Below are 15,096 nucleotides of genomic sequence, written 5' to 3'. Positions count from 1 at the left end.
ACGGTGTATATTGTGTATGAATGGCAGTGTACAGTTTGTACTGGTGTGGTACCAGTGGAGGCAGGGCAAAGGCAGTAAATCCCAGTTCGTTGTAAGGATTTGCATAGCTGAATGATAGAGCTCCTGCAGTGACACCTGGAGTGCAGTGGGACTAGAGGCAGAAGGAGCCCTTTGCTCATGAGCCAGGACTGATAGTGGAGTGTGGGAGACTCTGACACTGCCCTGGGGCTCAGGGAACGCCATGTGTGCACTGGGAAACAGAGAGAGGACCAAGGTCCCTTTCTGGCTCTTGCATGGCATCAGAGAGCCGGGCAGCTGCTCTTCACATGGAGCCTTGATTTGCTATGGGAAGGCATTAGGGACAGGCAGATTCTGGCTCATGCCCAAAATGCTTTATAGACAAAACTTCGTCTTACACTGAGGACCAGTTTTTTTCTTCCTTATTCTATTTTGGGGAATACAAAAATGTAAACTCTGTAGAGGGCTGATAAGTACGCTGTTCTTTAAAACACACGCTACTGCAGTCTGGTAAAACATCAAATGAAAACATTCTGTCCTTTCCTATCTTTTTCTAATTTAATTCATTGTTTTCTGAGACTTTCATTCAGTGAGTAGAAGCTCTGGCAATGACAGATATTCTATTGTGACTGAAATATGCATTTTGTAAGTCATAACTTTACTTGGTATTTAAATAAACTGTGTATGTACAGCGTGCAAGATTTATGCAGAGCACAGCTGGAGGTATTCTGCTCAGAATTCCTATGGTTTAAAATGTCTCTTTCAAGTTTGAAAATGTGTTGTGAAGTAGATACCATTATGATAATTGGAAGTTCAGCTTCTCTGTCTTGCTCTATTATTTTTTTGAATACAATTAACACATCACACACATTTCACCTGGTCTCTCCTCATTTACCTCTGACACTTCCTTGATATTTATTTAGACACATGTGGTGTCTTTGCTTTGAACTCAATAGTTGGTAGATTCACTAGAATTTTTTTTTTAATAAACATTTTTCTCATTTAGAGATATACAATTAGTTTGCACTGTTAGAGAAGGGTATACATATTGATGTCAATTTAAATCTTTTACTTATTTGTTAGATGATCAGGACGTAAATTGTATAAAGATTGTAGAGAAAACTGTGATTACTCTCAAATCAAAATACCTGCTGTGAAGTTGCAGAAGCAGCTCATTTATTATAGTTCTCATGAGAAAACAGTACAGAGGAGATATGCACAAAGCTGTCTAGAGAAGAAATTAAAAATATATATGAATAATACATTCAATTTAGAATTGCTATATTTTCTTTCAGGTAGCGTAAAGGTGAAGCACATATCTCAATGTTTAGTTTGAAATAAGCTTTATTCTTCCACAGTCAGTAGCGATGTTTTTATTTCTGATGACAAAACAAAGACTAAGTTTTGGTTTTAAATTATAATCAAATTCTTAAACTACATAACGTTGGCATAGTTTTTAACTAAAATAATGTATGTGGTGTACTGTGTTATGTGATATGTATAAAACTGTCAGCAACATAATGGCAGTGGCCTCCAGAAGAAAATTGCAAATTGTATCAGGTTTATAATTTTGAAGGGGGAAAAAGGGATCTGACTCATCACATTTTAGTGATCCAGGAGAAAATAATATGAAAATATCATTAGATGTATTTAATTTGTGGAAATTTGGCTTGGAGTTTTTTTTTATTTCTTCTCTTTTTAATTTCATTTTGGTTTTAGAAACGCTTCTAAGGCTTGGAGTTTTAATAAGGAATAAGCTTGTTCCTCACAATAACACAGGAAATTTCTCTGGATAATTTAAAAAATTTTGGCTGCACTTTGGAGCGAACTGGGGCTGCAATTTTGCAGAGTTCCTGTTCACTGTCCCTTCCTTTGATAGCTGTTTCCGTAGGACTTTCAGTAACTGTATTACTGGAGATGTCTGATATTTGTAAATTAGTTTATTATAGTAAAAAGGTATCACCTACCAAGAATTCATTTGCTTTGTCTTAAAATTGAAGTGATCAACTAAGCTTTTCAGGTCCAAGGTATGAAAGTTGAGAAGATCCTCCCCAGAGGGAGTTTTTTGTTGGCTTGGTCAGGGCAGGCAGGGGCCTGCTCAGCCCTCGCTGTGCAGCTGCCTCTGCTGGGAGGCTGGGCTGCAGAACCCATCAGAGCAGGCGTTTGCACAGGAGATCCACATGCAGGAGTGCTAAAGGAAATCAGGGGCTTGCACTTGGACTTCCAGTTTTCAAAATGCACATTTCAAATTATCTCTATAAAATATTCCTTGGAAAAGTGTGTGTGTGTGTATGTATATATATATATATACATATATATATATATATATATATTTTTTTTTTTTTTTTTTTTTAATGAAATCATTCTGTAGTAAAATATTTCAAGTCCTGGCTAAGCTGTAAAGCTTAGGGCTGATAAACAAAGCATCTGAAGCCAAATGGCCCCTTAGCTAACCCCAATTAAAATAAAGATTTCATTGCGCTCTGTCCTGACAGAGAGGGAACATATTGTTGCCTTTAAGGGAGTTTGGTTTAGTTAATGAAAGAATTTATTTCATTTTTTCAAATACAGAACCTAATTAAATAAGTTTCAACTTGACTTGTAGTTGAGGACATTTTAACTCCTTAAAGGTTACTCTTTTGTCCAAGTATAGCTGTCTTTTGAGTAATTTCTGATGCTGTATTTAGGTTAGTGATTTATATAATAAGAAATTTTATAGTAGAGCTCATATAACTGTCTGCCTGTTAAATGTATATCATAAATATATGTTGTTGATTCCTAAAGTATTAAAGTTGTTATCGACATTACATTATCTTGATGTATTACATTAATTTGGCATCAAGTGTTACTCCAAGCTAGCAACTAATACAGGATTCTTAGAAGTACTGTGGAAATGAAGGTGCCAAGAGTTTGCTTTGAGTGCCTTTTAAAGCTGTAGATTATATATGTACTTTGCTTACTCCTGGTGCTCAATGAAAAGAAAAATACATCAAAGAATTATTTAGGTGAAGCTCTCCAAGCAGTAGTTAAAGTCTGTATGTCCAGAACATTTTTTTCTTCAAGAGGATTAATGGTGAAAATGAAAGCAATTTGTGAGGATTATATGTGTGATTAGTTTGCCTTTCCTTAGAATCTGTCTGTACTTGTATGGAAAAAGCTCATTCCCCATTTGGCAACCAATGATTTATTACATATTCTCAACGTAGTCTCAAGAATATACAAAAAGTAAAGAACACTTCTATCTAAAGATGCTTTCTTATTACCCATAAGAATATTTTACTTGAAAGCAGTCAAGAATGGAAACTCTGATGCTTACCTGAATTTCCTGCCTAAAACTGGAGGAGTGTTGAGTGGTTGCTGTGTGTCTGGCAGTAAAACCAGAGGAGGTCCAGGCTGTGCTGTAGGACAGGGGTGGTGCTGCTTGGCTCTGCTGTTTAAACTTGGTCACAGGAGTACCTGGAATTAACAGCACCTAGCCAGCATTTACACAAAGGGAGGGGTCTTGTAAATTATTTGTTACTGAAACTGAGGCTAACCGAGGGAGTTCATGCTTAAGGGAACATTTTTAGTTGGAACAAGTATGTCAATATTTTTCCCAAATGCATCTATCAAACTCTAAATACGTTTTGTTCTGGAGCAGCGGCCTCCACTGCGCAGGGAGGACTGCTTGATTTAAGGACATCCATATGTGCCCCTTCATTTGGGGATACATTGGAGTGTGTGTTCTGTTCCAAATGTCACTCAGTCACGTGCCCTCCTTTACATGTTCAATGAATGCAGTTCAGCTCTCTTACAGAGAGTTTTCAGGGTGAGCAATGGAGCTGTCTCCAGTAAAGGACGATTCATTTCCCTGACTCGGGGTCATTCCCAAAGCTCTTGACAGTTTCTGCTTCAGGTCTGCATGATTGTTGCCTTCAACTATGAAGGTAAAGGATATGCAAAGAATTCCTGCCTCTGAGAGGAAATTAATAGTTTTATTTATGGATAAGTAACAAAATATTAAATGGTTTAGGAGGGGCTTGCAGGGGCTTTTTAGTTGAAAAAGAGTGTTCTTTGGTGTGGGTGTGAACATGAATGAAATTAGGGGTTAGGTGGTACTGGGGTCCTAAAAATCTCTGATTTATTTGACATATGTTACAGATCCTGAGGTAGCTGAAATGCAGTGCTGTTCTTTTCTCTTCTGTGAATTTCTTTAGATCATTATAATTACATTGTGTTTCAGAAATCTCAATAGTTGCCAAATGTAACCAAAAATAAAGCATCACATCCAGCCGGAGTTCCAGATAGCCTCACTCTGCCCTAAAGCCATGTTTCCAGCCATTATCTTGTCATAGCTTATTGAGCTCAATTTTAATTAAATGTTAATAGCGATTTTGCAGTCAGAACTGACATGAAAGTTTTCCAAAGATTATTATACCCACAGGATATCTTTATTGTGTTTTTCTTGTTTTTTTTATCTTGTCCAAGCCCTGTTCTTTGGGAAAGTCTTTGGTGATGGAGAACATGAAACAGAAAATGGTGCAATGTACAGAAAATGGTGCAATGTCTTGACTGACAAGGATCAGTTTACACAGGCTTATCAACTGAATTTTGTATTCTTCAAGAACATCAGAAATGTACATGTTTGATAAGGATCTTGGGCTTTATTTGCTTTTTCTTAGTGTTGTGTATACACTGTGTTCTACATTTAGGTTTCAACATACAGATGCTGAATCTTTAAATACAAAAAGGGCTTTTGCAATGCTGCAACCTGTAGTTCTTGTGTCTCTGCCTTTAAGGATATTGTGTTCACAAATGGTAGGCACAGCTTATACTGTTGGATGTTGGATCACTGGTTCTTACTGCTGTATAGGAAGCCCTGTAGTATTAATTGGTTGTCAAATCCCTAAGAAATAACAGATTAATGTGCTTGATCACAGTGCCCTGTTTAGAAGCTGCAGTTTGCCCCCGTCCCCAGCCTCTCCATGTAACACAATTACAGATGTGCATCCAGGACATTTAGTGGATTGCGTTTCATTAATACAATTTGAGCAGACAATACCAAGTTGCTGTCGGGCTGTGCTGACAGCTAATTACTGAAATGAAGGGTGTGCATGGCTAAGGAACAGTGGAGCATGTCTCAGGAATAGGAAAGCAGCACAGAAATAGTGCCACATCTTGGAATCACTCCTCTGGACAGTTTGCTGTCTCTGCAGACCAGCTTTGTCACATATCTGATCATGGTGGGGAGTTAGACTTCAGGGAAACAAAGGTTGTTACTGTTGATGAAAATGCAATGTAGTTCTGGTTTGCCCTTGCCTCTGGTTAATTCAGACACTTGTACGTACTTACCCGTCTGCTGACCACACTTACCTCTTGCTTACAGACATCACTGCACGTTTTCCCCACAGAATGTCCACGCTGCTTATAGGAATACCAGGGATACCGTGAATGTCAGTCGATTTTGTAGCATTATAGGAAAAGCTCTCGCTGACAGTTTGAAGGAGGAAGATCAGGAGAGACTCCTCATTGTTTCTTTCCATATAAGAAACCACAGGCAGTCAAGTGGGGTTTGTAACAGCAAAGTTTTAAAAGAAAGAAGGAGTGTTCTATGTAGGATAGGCAATAATCCTGCTAAGCACTTGGTCAAGTGATACTGAGGAAGTGTTGGTTTGGAGAGATACTCGGAAGAAGCCTTGGTTCAAATTTGTTGATATGCAAACACCACCTTCACCAAGTGCTTCTGGACCTGTCCAGAAACTCTTTGGTTGTTTTTCTAGAGCAGTGGGAGCTGAAGCACAAAGTGTTTACTACTGGGCAAGGGGCTTAGCTCAGGACATTTGTAAAAAACGATATTGCCTAATGGAGTTTGGTCTTTACAGTATATCTGCAGAATTATTAAATATAATGGGATGCTGGCTACAAAGAAATTTTATCATCCAATTCATTCATCTGACATCTGTATTGGAAGATGAGGTGCTAGTTATTGTTGGAGATATTTTTTCTGTTGATGCTCGGAGAACTCTTAGGTTACCAGTGTGGCTTATCCTTATCCTGATGGTAACAAGAGCCAGTGGTGCTTCTGAGCAATTGATGTTATTTATCCTGTGCATCTCCAAGTCTACAGGCAACATGGACATAACAAATTATCTATTTCTTGTTGAAATGAAATTGAGTCTTAAAATTTTTTGATTGTAATCTGGTGCTTAGTTGGAGGAAAAAAGTACAGTAGCAGATTGCCAGTTAAGGGTCTATTCTGCCTGATGAACACAAAAATCATGTTGAGGCACTGTAATAGTTTGCTATTTTTGCAATTCATTTTATGAAACAATTTCCAGATTGAGCTCTGCTTACATGTATTCTCTCTCCCTGGAAATGATGTCCTTTTTCTCATTTCAGATTAGGTGAGTACAATGAAATCCTTATTTTACATATTTATTAACAAGACTTTCATCCCTGTGGTATTGTAACTACCCTCAGTACTCTATGCAAAGAAATTACACAGAGAACTCACCTTCAGGAGATATATGTGGTCACTCTTTTTCAAGCATTACTACTTGAAAAATTACAGTTACAGCTGTGTTATTCTTACATGTTGCTCTATGAGCCTTTTTTTTGTGACTTTCCTTTCTAGAATCTGTCAGTGGCATTGATTTTTTTTTGGTTTTTTAAATTCTGAAATAAATCACATTAAAGGCCTCATACCAAATCTGAATGTCATTGGATATTCATTGTTAGAAAATTGATGAGTGAAGAAATGGTATCAACTGTGCTGTCTGGCACATAGAGGGTTAAGGGAATTTCTTGTCTCACCAAAAAGTATTTGGTCAGGTACTCAGGTGCTGGAAATTTTCTTAGCAACATCAGTCACCTAGGAACATGATCATCTGCTGTTCTGTGGTAGAGATTACAGAGCTTAATGATTAGCTTCTATAAGCTGCAGCTGATGCCAGACTATACCCCCTTTACACCTAATTAGCCTCATTAATGAGCTCTTCTGCTCTCCACAGAGAGGGCTTCCTCCTCAGAATAGGAGGTAAAAAATACTTCACCCAGGTAGATGTGCTGAAACCTTTAATTATTGCCCACACCTGCAAAGCGTTGTGTGTCTGACAGCAATATTGCTTACCTGAAACTGCTTATTTACAGTGACCACAGCACCAAGCATTAACTCTTTAGCACCAGCAGAACTGTTTTGAGCCTTTGCCAGTATTTATAGCTGGCAGTTGCAAATGTAATGCTTAATCAAGTTGGATGTGATCTGGGGGGGAGGTACTTTGTATGTGATGAAAATGTTTCTAAAAGTTTCTGAAAAATGAGCTGAAATTGCTGTTGCATGTAAAATGTAGCAATAGCAGGACTAAGAGCACCGCTAGGCAAGTTCCGGTCTTTAAATGAGCAATTTCTGTGTTTGAAGCAATGTAATTTAGTACTGCTAAAATGGAAACATGGAAAAATACACTTGTAGTGATCAATGGAGCAGGCAGTAACTGTGCTAATGAAGTGTTCAGGGTGATTCTGAGCCGTAGCAATTCCTGGTCAATATCTAGTGTAGACTTTGGGAAGTGTAGAACACTGTACAGTATTGGTTATTAGCTGTGTGCTGAGGCATCTCTAACGCTTTGCGTGTGCGTTTGGGTCCCAGCACTGTCCCCATGTCCACAGTCGGAGTTGGCTGCTTCGTTAGGAGCTCTTTCCTCAGTAGCCAGCATTCCTGAAGCTTCCACAGGCAACGAGCCTTCCCAGCAGCCATGGTGCAGGTTCTCTCTGGCACTGGCAAGAATTGCCTGCAGGTTGGTTCCGTGGAGTGCTCTGCCTTGTGGAATATGAAGATTGGGCTGCAGGATTCTCCGAGGCTGCAGGCAGCTGCACTCACAAGCTTGGCATCTTTCTGTGGGAGTTTGAGGCAAGGAAAAATGTTTTCCTGGAAAATTAATCTTCTAAAATGTGTAGATGATGTGCTGCCTGCAAGGCATGCATAGGGCCTGTGTGAATGAATGGGCTTTCCAGGCAAAGTGATGAGTTTTCATGCATTTTAGTCGACTCTGTTTCCCTTGAAGATGCTCTTAGCAGGCTGCTGAGCTAATGTGAACAGGAACCTTTGAGTTAAAAAAGGAATTTGGAACATAAAACATGTATTCAAATAACTGAAAATAGGGTCTCCATGCTGTGAGGTCACTGCAATAGGAGATACCATTATTAACAATTCTTTTGCATATGTAGGGGAACATTTGTTTTACTTTATTAATAATGAATACAGCATCAAACTTCCCCAGCCAAGATGGAATCATGCACTATGTGAATCACAGAAATTCCTACATTTTTCCAAGAATGCAGTTTTAACTGAATGCCAAAATAAAGCATGAAAATGAATGATTTTTAAAATATTTGCATCATGTTTTGTCAGTTGTTGCAGCTTCACATCATCATTACATAAATGGGATGGATGCAGTGCATGTGGATCTTCTGGTGGAAACATTAGCATGTTCAGTTCCCTTTCCTTGGAGGAAGGCGGAGGTCCCAGGGCAGATGAGAAGACTGGTACAAGCTCCAGCTGATCTCTGAGGGCGCGTGGGTCTGCAGGGGAGCAGAGCGCGGCAGTCCCTGCCCATCTGCTCCCTGTCAGAGCACGCAGCCGTGCTGCTGGCCCCGCGCCCCGGCCAGCCAGCTCCGGGCGCTCCCGCCTGGTCTCCACGACAACTCCGGGAGCCGCCGAACCGCTGCTCCCAGCCAGATGCTTCCCGGCACATGGGCTCTAATTAGATGGCGTTTTCCCCTCACAAAGGAGTTGGGAATTTTGCATGGTTTCCATGTCAGAAATGGGTTGCGATAGGATGGGAGTTGGGAGGAGCCATGCGGCCCAACCGGACGTGATTGCGCTTGCTGCAGACGCCGTGGGTTTGCAGGAATTAAGGACGATTCATGGACAGAGCAAAACGAGTGGGGAGTGGGGAGAAAGGAAAAGTCTGCTTCCTTTTTTGTCCTCACATTGCATGCAGCTTCCTGTTTGTGAATGTACCAGAGTGGAACTGGGGGACTGAGGCAGATTACAGATCTGGCACTAACTGCTTGGAAGACCTGGCATTCCCATGCTCTCAGAGGCGAGATGTCTATTTTTTTATTCTTGTTTCTTACTTCTTAAAGTATTTAAATAAGAACTACAAGCTGTGAGATGTTGTACAGGAGAGCCTGGGAAAATGAAATCAAACCTAACCTATAAAAATGATACTTTCTAATATATCTGGATCCTCAGCCTATTGTGGGATGAAAGTGGTAGAAGATCAGCAGCTTTCATGATTATGCAGATGTGGTGTTTTCTGTGTCTTGGTTTCTCATGAGGTAAAATCTGTGCCTCTTTCTGACAATGGGTGAAAAAATGGTAAAAGGACAGAGAGAGGTTCTCATTTATTTTAAAAGGGAAATGCTTTCCTTTGCTCTCCTTCATCCCTGAGGAAAGGCATCTTGGATGGTTATATCCTGATGGCTCAGTTCTCTTTCTGGAGTGCCTTGGCAGACACAGAACAGACTGATGCTCTGGGACAAGCAGTACAAATGCAAGTGGCTTTGGAGTGGCGCGTTCCAGCTGTTCCCAGGAGTGGATGCTGTGGTGTCACTAAGAGGACCAAAGTTACTGAGTTGCAGTGTCACCTCTGTGATAAATAACAGTGAGCACACACATGTGTGCATATACGTATTCATCATTGACCACTTAAGTTTCCCCAGAGACCTGGACGTGACTCAGGCAGGAGGGAATGGAACCTTTTCCAGTGTTTTAATCCAGGGCCCCTGGTGAGCTCTCTCAGGGGACAGGATCTGCTCTAAGATGAGCCTCTTCTGGCTGTATTTTTCCATGGCAGTAGCTGAGGCTTCCTCACCAGGTTATGAGTGGCGTAACACGAGGACAGATCCTCCCTCAGTGAGTTCTGCTGTAGCATTTCCTTTGCCAGTTACTCTGTGAAGGAGGGAGCACTGCAGGCCATGTTCTTACATTGTGTACATCCGTGGATCTACCAGAGATTGGGTGTGTCTAACTCAGTGCAGAATTTAAGTTTCATTCCATTAAATCCATTTTATTTATAGAGTCAGGGGGTTTGTTACTCAGCTAAGAGAGTGGGATTTTATGACCTCTCTTTTATGACTAAGGCTTCGCTCATGTTGCTTTAGTGAAGTTAAAAACAGTTTGTTCTCCTTCTGCATCTATATCAGCATCTAAATCTTATAGTAAAATACTTTTCTCTTCAAAATAGCTGTTTATTGAATATGGTTTTGGGGTCTCGAGACAAAAAAGTAATTTACATCATGCACAAAAACATATTTTCAACATATTTTTCTGGAAACCTCATTGATTTGGATGAGTTTGGGCATTTTACATGTATCTAAAAAAAATCAAAGGAAGCAAAATATTAACATTTGTGATCTTGAGGCATGTTGGTCATTTGTAAATCTCGGCCAATGATTTGTTATTTCTGCAGAGATTTTCTTCCCTATTTTAACATAAAATACTTTGTATTCTATTGAGTTTTAATAGGTGAAGCAAAAATAGCTCATGGTTTATTCTGATAGGCAATACTTTGTGTAGATTGTTTTTCCAAGCACACTTTTATATTTTGTCATAGTATAAAATAACTCATTTAAAGAATTGCACTGCAATTTTTCTCCTCCTCTGTATTGTCACTAATATTCCACAATAGTTAAAATAGAAAAAGGCCTTTTCATTGCAGGGCCCCTGAATTGGCAGCTGCTTTGCATGCCGAACGTCCCAGCTTCAATGGGAGCATTGCTCATGGAATGATTGCAGAACCAGGCCCTGAAATTACCTTGCCAGCTAATGATAAAATCGCATGCAGGCCACAGGGGTTTTTGTGGAATAAATATAAGAGTGGAACAATATCCAGTACACATTATACCAGTAATTTAAAGCATATTCAGGACAAAGAGAGAGTTCCCAGTGCAGGCAGCATCATAGAGATTTGCTGTATCTGATAAAGATTAGGTTTCTCAGCTCATAATACCATACTATTACTTTCCTTTTGTTAGTCTTTCAACACCTACACTCCTGCATTGACACAATATCAAGTAGGAAGAGGAAGAATAGCCTTGTATTTAAGGGACTGAGCAGGGATTAAAGAAATTTCGGTTCTTTTCCCTGGCTCTGCCAGAGACTTTTGTGACCGTGTACAAGTTACTTATTATTTTCATGCCTCTATTCTTGATCTGTGAAATGGTGATTTTTTTTTCCCATTTCTTTTTTCCTCCTAGCCCTAAAAGCTTTCTTGCTGGCTTCTTTGCACTTCATGTGCTAGGCTTGTTGCTTGAGTTCCATCTAGGAAGCTGTAGCAGTTGCGTAGGGACAGGAAGTGTCTGGCTGCTGTGCGTGATGAAATCAGGGCAGGCAATGGCTGGAATTAGCCATATAAACACTTGGAAAGCTGGCTGGCTCCATTACACTGATGTACTTTCATTAGCTGTGGTTATAAGTGTGTGTCGTTTTACTTGGTCCCACATGAAAATGTCAGGTATCCTGATGAACTAACAGAGTTTGAAAGAAGAGGCAAATCCATTGCTCTGCCATGGAAGTTTTCTCTGGTCACACATTTTTTGACAGTTTCATCTTTTATTTGAAGTTGGTTTTGTGCCCTATTGCTGTGTCTCTACCAGAGACTGTATTCTGTAGTAAGGAACTGAAAAAAAGTCAGAAATTGGGCTGTTGATGGAGCTGAGCTCTTACGTGAGAACACTGCGTGTTTGGGCAGTGCAGTCTGCATTCATAATACATGGCTTTAAAACGCTTTTCAAGATTGCACTTGGCAGTAATAATTTATCAGAACTGGTAGTCTCTTATTGAACAGAGCCTGAATGTACTTTTCTTTAGAAGGCGTGTGGTCAAATCTCTGAACATGTGATTTCTTTGTTCCTGAGCTGCATCTTGAGATGCTAATAAAGCTCCGGTGTCGTTCACTTAATGCGGAGAGTTTGATCTCTGCTTTCTGGATCCCATTATGACTGAGGTGGATGCAAAGAGCTCTCTTGTGCTGAATGTGTGGACTGGTTATGGGAGGTTATTTGTCAGTGCAATTGCAAGCTGAATGAGCTAATGTCCTATCAGATGTCTGTCACCAATTTCAGGTTTTCTGTATGGAATCCCGCTGCCTGGCTGATGATCCTCCTTCAGCTGTGATGAGCTAATCTTTTCCTGACATTGCAATCACAGTTCTGGAAAGGTCTGCAGAGCAGTTCCTTCCTTTGGTTGCTGCTGTACTTGACATAGACACATATATATCCAGATCAGTTTCGCTTTATCATTCTGGATGGAATTAAGGCTGATGAGTCCTAGAATATCCCTACTGCCTGTACTTTGCCATTTGCAGCATAACCATTGTCAGTACAGGATGTGGTTATTTGCACCAGGTGGTAATAAACAGGTGATACATGAGTGGCTGGCATGCCCTTGGTTTGCTGTGTACTGGGGGTGCTGCGGTGGCACTGGGCTCGCAGCCTGTCCTCTGTCAGGTGGGCATCTCGCTGTGTGCCTCGAGCCCCTGCGCAGGGCAGCTCTCGGGCTGCTGTAGTGAGGCTGTGCCCGGCACCCGCAGCACAGAGCTCATCTCCTGCCCCACGCACAGCATCCTGCCTCCCGTGCCTCCACTCTGAGAGCTGTCTAAACAGTCTTCAGATGTGACTTCTTGGCCTTGGTGATCTTAGAATCGAGTCTTGTGAAATCTTTGCTTGTATGAAGGGTTCTCACTGTTGACCTAATTTGACCCCTGCCTTTGACCCCTGTCTTTATTACCTTGCTGTTCTGTCCAGCACCCACGTGCTGCCTTCAAAGCACACTCCTGCAGGAGTAGGAGTAGTTGGATTTCCATGGCTTCTCTGAGCTCCTGTGTCTTTCCAGAAACATCCTTTATGTTTTCCTCTGTCCCTTCCTCCATGTCCTTCTCCATCTGAGCTGTCTTCTGTCCCACATATTTTAATCCTTTATACTCACTCCGAAAGTTCCTGCCATAACCAGTGAGCTGAGGAAAAGTGATTTCCTTAAAATATAAGGGATCTTGGTGAAATTTTTTACAGTGTAACTAAACAAAATTGGGCTTTATCTTTTAATTTGTATTATGGCTTCTTAAAATAAAACAGCAGGTTTCCTGAAACTCTAGAACAGTCTGAAATAAGTCGTAGACTCCTGTTATTTTTCAGTTGCTGCCTTAAGTACTTTTAAGCATTATTTTAGAATGTAACAGAATTCCAATATAAAAATAGGTCTGGCAGCAGATCAGATGTGAGCTGAAACTTTTCAGCTTTCTCAGGGGTCATGAGTTGCAGCACTGCCCTGATGAACTTCATTATGCCAGATGAATATAAAATAGTCATATAAAGGGACATTTGCAAAGACATAAAGAAAAGGCACCTATTTTTTCAGTGTATCTGGGAATCTTAATCTTATATTTAAGTTTTTTCTACCGTGTTAAGATTGGAGATTAAATGTGTACATTCTTGTAATAAAAATAATTCTGTGATTCAATCTTGAAATAGATGTGAATTATCTGTAACATTACGGATCAAGTCAGATTTCTCATCGAGTCACATTGTACGCACATTTAGAGTATTTGCAGTGCAACACTTCAGCCTCTGTTAGGCATTTACAGTTGAAAAGGAGATTAATGGATATTTAAGGTGTTGATGAATCAAGGCTTAAATTTTAATTGTTGGAACCAGTGAGTTTAGGAGTTGATGAGTTTTTCAGGACAAGTTATTTTACTTGTTTCACATGCAAACAAGACCATTCATTTCACACCAGATCTGCAGTTCTGCGGGTGTCCCCCCTGTATAATGTCATTTGTCAGTAAAAGCAGAGCTGATTAGCTTTGTAATTTACAGTTAACCAGATCTGTCAGGAAAATGGTCTTATTGTCCAGCTTGTCTTTTTGTCCTGAAGCTGTGGCTGGGGGCGGAACAGTGTGTGCACCTTGGGGAGGTCAGCGAGGGTGGAAAGCACTAATGCATTCTGAGCTGCAAAGCTCACGCTTGACCTCAATGATTAAAGTTTTTTTCTGTCATCCAGCAGCCGTTGAGCCTGAAATGTCTCTTAAGAAGTCAAAAGGTCTAATCAAGCTAATGAACAAACTCAATCATTAGTACTTTGGGAAGGAAGTGTGCTAGCACTGCTGGTGCCCCAGCTGCAGGGTGTGCGTTGCTGGGGGCACAGGAGGAGCTGCTGGAGGTGCAGCAGGGCACAGCTGCCTCCCCTTGGCAGGGCTGAGCTCATCCCACGGTGTCCACGCTCTGCTCTGGCCATGGGGGAAATCTCACATTCTTGTAGGTGATAGGAAGGGATGCTTGTTTTCTTTGACGGGTTTTTTAAGTGAGGATTAAACAAAAGCTAAATCTTCCTTGGGTGAATGTCTGTGATAGTGAACTAATCTCCATTTCTCTTTACCCATTCCTTCCAGCTCTTTTCACTCAGATTTCTGTGACATGGATAAAATATTTTTCAGCGATCCTTTGTTACGTTCCAGTATCTGAAGTTAATGGGAAAGCCTTTTTCACACTGGTCAAGTAGATGACAGCTGTTAGTCATTTAAATGCAGTCAAACCTTTCAGAAAGTGCACACCTTAGCTTGGGAACCAGAACCTTTGTCATGTGTGTCCTGGAAACTGGCACCAGTGTCTTAAATACATGCACATACCAGCCAGACCTGTTTTTCCAAACATTTTATCTTTGTTTATTTTATAATGTAGTGTCTTTTAATTCTTTATTCTGATGAGAACAAAGCCACAGCAAAGAAGAAAAAAGTAGTTTTTTCACACTTGAGCTTCTTGCCTGGAAAGCATGTAGTGATTTTGGTTTTCCCTGTAAAAAGAGTAAATCAAAACCAGGTTATTATTTTTAAAATAAATCACCTTGAAACTGTAACTATCACGTAAGAAACCTCCTTTTTTTCCTAAATCTATGGAAATTCACTGGTTCAAGCAAGGGGTGAGAGAAACTCTTCTAAGAAAGTAACTTCTCTCTGTCAAGAAGACCCATCCTGTGCTTAAATAGACACTTGCAATTGATCCTTTCTTCAGTCATTTTAGCTGTTCTGTTGTCTTGATTTTACA

General features: G+C 40.4%; 1 protein-coding gene across 4 annotated transcripts in view; it reads left to right on the top strand.

The window, feature by feature from the left end:
- Positions 1 to 15,096, top strand: part of DENND1A (DENN domain containing 1A) — a 151,917-nt gene that overhangs the window by 102,419 nt on the left and 34,402 nt on the right. The gene's annotated exons all lie outside the window — the stretch shown is intronic.

The sequence above is a fragment of the Lonchura striata genome, chromosome 22, assembly GCF_046129695.1.
Source record: "Lonchura striata isolate bLonStr1 chromosome 22, bLonStr1.mat, whole genome shotgun sequence".
NCBI classification, from domain to species: domain Eukaryota; kingdom Metazoa; phylum Chordata; class Aves; order Passeriformes; family Estrildidae; genus Lonchura; species Lonchura striata.
Note: the sequence above shows the minus strand (reverse complement) of the source record. Positions and strands in the feature narration are given on the sequence as shown.